The sequence below is a fragment of the Macaca mulatta genome, chromosome 15 (assembly GCF_049350105.2).
Source record: "Macaca mulatta isolate MMU2019108-1 chromosome 15, T2T-MMU8v2.0, whole genome shotgun sequence".
In the NCBI taxonomy this organism is placed as follows: Eukaryota; Metazoa; Chordata; class Mammalia; order Primates; family Cercopithecidae; genus Macaca; species Macaca mulatta.
The window spans coordinates 94480237-94487211 of NC_133420.1; the positions used below are offsets into that span (position 1 = coordinate 94480237).

The 6975-nt window shown below is 38.2% G+C and overlaps 1 pseudogene; it reads left to right on the forward strand.

Moving 5' to 3' along the window:
* Positions 1 to 706: 706 nt before the first annotated feature.
* LOC694438 (heterogeneous nuclear ribonucleoprotein A1-like) lies at positions 707 to 2222 on the forward strand (annotated as a pseudogene).
* Positions 2223 to 6975: the final 4753 nt, after the last annotated feature.

A 6975-nucleotide genomic window follows, 5' to 3' on the forward strand; every position in this document is an offset into this window, starting at 1 on the left:
TGTAAAATCTTACCAAGAAAAACTCATATACATGACATTAAACTCTAAAAAATGATATGCATGCTGAAGTATTGAATGAAGTATGTTGATGTCTACAACTTGCCTTGAAATGCTTCAAAAAAAAAAGATGGATTAATGGATGGACAGAGGGATTAAAAAACAGGTGGCTGAATAAATGTATAATAAAGCAAATTAATTGCTGATTTTAGAATCTAGATGGTGGTGGCTGGGTGTGGTGGCTCACGCCTGTAATCCCAGCACTTTGAGAGGCCAAGGTGGGCAGATCACATGACGCCAGGAGTTCAAGATTAGCCTGGCCAACATGGTGAAACTCCATCTCTACTAAAAATACAAAAATTAGCTGGATGTGGTGGTGCACTGTGCACATAATCTCAGTTAGGCGGGAGGCTGAAGCATGAGAATCGGTTGAACCCAAGAGACAGAGGTTTACAGTGAGCTGAGATCCCCCCATTGCTCTCCAGCCTGGGCAGCAGAGGGAAACTCTGTCTCAAAAAAAAAAAACCAATAAGACAGTGGATATATGCAAATGTGTTGTTTCTGATTATTTCAATTATTCAGTATATTTAATAATATTTATAATAAAATGTTGGGAAAACTATTCACCAAAAAACTAAACTAAAGAAACCTACCTGCCCGTGGACGCCACAAAGGAAGCATCCTCAAAGTCTCTCTTCTCCCTGCCTTTATGTCTAAGTTAGAGTCTCCTAAAGAGCTCAAACAACTGAGGAAGATCTTCATTGGAGGGTTGAGCTTTGAAACAACCAGTGAGAGCCTGAGGAGCCATTTTGAGCAATGGGGAACGCTCACCGACTGGGTGGTAATGAGAGATCCAAACACCAAGCGCTACAGGGCCTGTGGGTTTGTCATGTATGCCACTCTGGAGGTGGATGCAGCCATGAATGCAAGGCCACACAACGTAGATGGAAGAGTTGTAGAACCTCAGGCCTGTAATCTCAGCACTTTGGGAGGCCGAGGCAGGCGGACCGCGAGGTCAGGAGATGGAGACCATCCTGGCTAACACGGTGAAACCCCGTCTCTATGAAAAATACAAAAAATTAGCTGGGCGTGGTGGCAGGCGCCTGTACTTGCAGCTACTCGGGAGGCTGAGGCAGGAGAATGGTGTGAACCCGGGAGGCGGAGTTTGCAGTGAGCTAAGATTGCACCACTGCACTCCAGCCTGGGGAACAGAGTGAGACTCCATCTCAAAAAAAAAAAAGAGTTGTAGAACCAAAGAGAGTTGCCTCAAGAGAAGATTCTCAAAGACCAGGTGCCCACTTAACTGTGAAAAATATATTTGTTGGTGGCATTAAAGAAGATACTAAAGAACATCACCTAAGAGATCATTTTGAACAGTATGGAAAAAATTGAAGTGATTGAAATCATGACTGACAGAGGCATTGGCAAAGAAGGGGGCTTTGCCTTTGTAACCTTTGACAACCATGACTCTGTGGATAAGATTGTCATTCAGAAATAGCATACTGTGAATGGCCACAACTGTGAAGCTAGGAAAACCCTGTCAAAGCAAGAGTGATTCTGGAAACTTTGGTGGTGGTCTTGGAGGTGGTTTCAGTGGGCATGACAACTTTGGTCATGGAGGAAACGTCCACGGTCGTGGTGACTTTGGTGGCAGTCATGGTGGTGGTGAATACGGTGGCAGTGGGGATGACTACAGTGGATTTAGTAATGATGGAAGCAATTTTGAAGGTGGTGGAAGCTACAGTGATTTTGACAATTACAACAATTAGTCTCCAAATTTTGGACCCCTGAAGGGAGGAAACTTTGGAGGCAGAAGCTCTGTCCCCTATGGTGGTGGAGGCCAGTACTTTGCCAAACCACAAAACCAAGGTAGCTATGGTGGTTCCAGTTGCAGCAGTAGCTATGGCAGTGGCAGAAGATTTTAATTAGGAAACAAAGCTTAGCAGAAGAGGAGAGCCACAGAAGTGGCAGGAAAGCTACAGGTTACAACAGATTTGTGAACTCAGCCAAGCACAGCTGGCCAAGCAGCCCAGCTGCTACAAAGCAGACATGTTTTAGACAAACACTCATGTATATGGGCAAAAAACTCGAGGACTGCATTTGTGACTAATTGTGTAACAGGTTATTTTAGTTTCTGTTCTGTGGAAAGTGTAAACCATTCCAACAAAGGGTTTTAATGTAGATTTTTTTTTCACCCATGCTGTTGATTGCTAAATATAATAGCCTGATTGGGATGCTGAATAAATGTCTTTTTTTTTTTTTTTTTTTTTTTTTAATGTGCTGTGTAAAGTTGGTCTGCTCTGAAACCATCTTGCTAAATTTCTCCAACAGTGTGAAGTTAGAGTTCCTTCAGGGTCATGCCAGGTTCTGTTTGGAATTTATATACAACCTGCTTGGGTGGAGAAACCATTGTCTTTAGAAACCCTGGTGTGGTTGAACTGATAGTTACTGTTGTGACCTGAAGTTCACCATTAAAAGGGATTACCAAAGCAAAATCATGGAATTGTTGGTTATTAAAATGATTGTTGGCACATCCTATGCAATACATCTAAATTGAATAATGGTACCAGATAAAATTACAGATGGGAATGAAGCTTGTGTGTCATCCATTATCATGTGTAATCAATAAATGATGTAATACCTGAAAAGAAACATACAATTGACTTCAGGTGTTGACAATTTGGAAGATTTTTCAAGTTACTTATAGTGACAGATACTAATGTTATGAAGAAAAATGCACTTTTTATTTTAAAACTCTACCATTTCTATGAAGAAGAAACAAACAGGATTTTTTAAAATCTTATCGGTAGAGTATAGCTTTCCAACTAAACAATGAAATCATCTTAAATGCTAAATTTTATATTAAAGATATGAAGAAATGAACATGATTGTCCCGTAGTTAAATCATTTTACTGCAGATAAATTGCCTGAAGCACATTTTCTTTGAGTGTTCGTCGGGATTTATATTTTTAAACAGGTTGAAGTTTAGATGCCCTCAAGAGTGTCACGGTCTAATTATATCATAGGTACGAAGTAGTTGTGTGACTGTATTTAGAAAGCATAACCTTTCTGTTAGTGATATCTCTAAAATGTCTGACACTTTATAGAATACTATGAAATCAAATACCAACTCTGCTGAGATGGTATTGAAACATTTTGCTGTTAGTCCATGGTGAATACTGGCCTTTAGAAAAGCATAAATACTACTTTATGCATCTACCAAAGAATTAATTGGATCTGTTGCAGTCTTTTTGATTGTAAAAAAATGATTGCTACAACTTGTTTAATTATCCTAATTATTTTTTTTCTTAACTAGAAAAAAAATAATTGGATATAGGAACCTTGTGGATATAGGAACCTTGCCTTGCTTGATTGCATACAGAGTGTCAGGTAGTGATACTACTGAAAACTTGTGCTTCCATTCCTTAATTAGAGATAATTGCTGGTTAATCAGAATGGGCAATTTTCTTTCTCTTTGGTGAAAGGATCTAGATACTGTACTTCAAACTGATTGTTCTGTTCCAAGCAGAAGTCCTCTAAGCTGGGACATGAAATGCCAAACTCTTATGCTTCAAATGTCTCCATTTATCCATTTAGGCAAAGTTAGATAAATTTTCTGAAATGGAAATTACCTCAGCATCTTTCTCTGATATTGTCTAATTCCCACATCTCCTGTATCTATCCAAATTTAACCTGCATCTTAAAAACAAACATTTTGGAGAGAGGCCACTACTAATTTAAAAATTAAACAAACAAAATTCCCCAACCAACTTTACTGGAACCCATTACTTGCTTTATCTTCTGAGCTGTCAGCACTTCTTTCCTGGAGTTTAAAACTGTTGTTCCAATGTAAACAAATATATCTAGCTTGAACTTAGACTTTAGTTATCCCTTACTTTTGCTTTCTACACTAAAACAAAGAAATACAAAATTTTGCTGAGAAGTGTTCTCGTTTTGAAAAATTTAAAGCAGTAATATTAAGCTAAAAGCTTTTGCCTTACATCAGAGAAGAAGAAGAGGAGGAGGAGGAGAAGGAGGAAGAAGGAGACAAGCATATTTTTGTAGGGACCCATAGCATAATAAAGTTTAAAACCACAAGGAACTTCTTTTCTTGAGTCACCTCTTCTTACCAAATAGTGGTTCCTATCAAGTGATTTCCTTTCAGAGTACATTTTACTCCCTACTTACAAACTCCTATAAACAAATGTGTGTGTGTAACCCAAAGCCAGAAATCCACCTACAGGCCAGAAGCAGTGGCTCATGCCTGTAATCCCAGCACTTTGAGAGGCCAAGGCAGGTGGATCACTTGGAGTCAGGAATTCAAGACCAACCTGGCCAACATGGTGAAACCCCATCTCTACTAAAAACACACACAAAAAAAAATAAAAAAATAGTTGGGTGTGGTGGCACACACCTGTAGTCCCAGCGACTGGGAAGGCTGAGGCACAAGAATCTCTTCAACCCCAGAGGCAGAAGTTGCAGTGAGTCAAGATCGCACCACTGCACTCCAGCCTGGGTGACCAAGCGAGACTCTGTCCCCAAGAAAAAACAACAACAAAAAAATCCACTTACAACTGGACCAGTTTCTACTTGGCTAAACACCCAGAATACTCAAAACCAGTAACTGTCCTGAAAATATGTTGATATTGCGTATTCTTTAAAAGAAGTATATGGTAACAACTATTTTATTAAGTTTTCATTAGTCTAATTGAAAAATAGGATATTTTTCATACATGAAGATAATGCTACCTATTCTGCAAGTCAGTAGGTATTTCTTTTGAATTATTTAAATTAATCTGTTTGTACATTGTCCCTGTGGAAGACTAGATCATTACTCTCAATTCTTTACCCCTTCCTTCTGTCAGGTGAACTTCTAATGGGGGTTATTTCCCTCTCTCATTGATGTTGGGCATGATTACATATGTGACTTGCTTTGGTCAATTAAATGATAGCACTCATGAGCATAGACCTTAAGTAGTTTGACTTGGCCTCTTTTTTTTTTTTTCTTTGTCTACACAGGGTCTCACTCTGTCACCCAGGCTGGAGTGCAGTGGCACAATCTCGGCTTACTGCAGTCTCTGCCTCCTGGGTTCAAGCAATTCTCCTGACTTGGCCTCTTGCCTTTCATAATCCACCAGGAGAAGAATGTGCCTGAGATAGCTAATGGGATTTGGGAACATGTGAAGCAGGCCTGATCCCAGCTTGAGGCTTTGATATAAGCCCAGCTATCCTGCAAAAGAAGCAGAGCATCCCAGATCATCCACAGGCCCACGAACAAGGAAAATAAAGGCTTGTTTTTAAGAGCCACTGAGCTTTGGAGCTGTTTATTACTCAGCATTGTAACAATAGCTGACTAATATATCCCATATTTCATGTTTAGTGATATACATATGTGTGAAAATTGATTGATAGAATCATATCCTTATATTAACACTCAGTCCTGCAATATCCAATGACGAGGAGGTTTGAAGACTCAAATAATCAAGCACAACCCAATGACCAGTGTTTCTTGCTAATATCAATGGGGACCCCAGACAAATTATACACACTAAATAATATTCCATAATGAAGTTGGAGGAGAAGAAAATAGAGTACAAGAATCAACAAAAATGTAAGAAAATATAAAACCGTAAGAGCCTTGTAAAAATAGCCGGAGTGGGCAAGAATGTGTGAGTTTAACCAAGCCATCTGCCTTCTGCTTCACTGCCAAACAATTCAGTTATACAGTCCAGCTCTTGATTAAATATAAAAACACTTCTCCCACCCTATTAATGTCATAAGAATAATTTTGGTACATTTCTTGGTATACATTTTTTGTATATACTGCAAGAATTTTTCATGTGGCTAAAAACTACTGTCTTAACATTTTTCTGATTCACTACCATTGGCTTACTCCACTAGGGCAATACACATAACATATAGTGTTTTTTTCATAATCATTATTTGAAATGGCTGTATAATCTTCCATTGAGTGGATACAGCATAATCTAGTTAACCATTTCCTGTTGTTAGATTTTAGGCTGTGACTAATTTTTCACTATTATGAATAATTTCCCTGTAAGAAGTACAAACCTTAGGCATATATTTTTTTAATCTCTGGATTATTTCCTTAGTACAAATATCCAGGAGATTCTACTAGGTGAAAGGATGTGAATATTTTAAAATCTCCTGATAGCCAGGTGCAGTGGCTTACACCTGTCATTCCAGCTACTAGGGAGACTGAAGCAAAAGGATCGCTTAAGCTCAGGAGTTCAAGAACAGCTTGGGCAACATAGCAAGACCCTGCCTCTAAAAATTACTAATAAATGAAACTAAAAGATCTCAATGCATACAGTTAAATCGATTTCTAAAAGACATTTCTAATTCTACTGGTAATGTATAATAGTACTAACAAATATTAAATATTATTATAAATGTTGCTATGCTTAGTAGCCAAATGAATGGAATGGGTATCTTGTTATCATTTTACTTTTTACTTTTTAAAATTAAAAGTGAGGTAGAACATTTTTCCATGTCTGTTAACTAGATGATCTCCTCGTCTCAATATCTATTTACTTTATTATACCACGAAGGACTTGAAGAGCTTTCAAGTAGTGTTGATCAATAAGAAAACATACACTTTTTGATTCTTTTTTATGTAGGTGTTTTATGTGGGTCATTCCATGGATTCGTATGTGAACCTACTCCCACAAAATGAATCTACTGGGAACATTCTTTAAAAAAACAAACAAAAGCAACAGAGGAATAGCAAAATCTTTCTTAAAAAGAAATTGCTGGCACATTTTACCAGCATTTACCTTGATCCAAAAGCATTGAATTTAGAGAGATATCTAATCAATTTAGCAAATCAGCCAAAAACAACAACACATGACAGATGAAATTCCACTGGAACAAATACCACACAGACTGGGCAATTCCAGAGTGCAGATATAAGACAAATGAGGGGAAGTTGAAGGGAGATAAGATAGTTGGCTGATA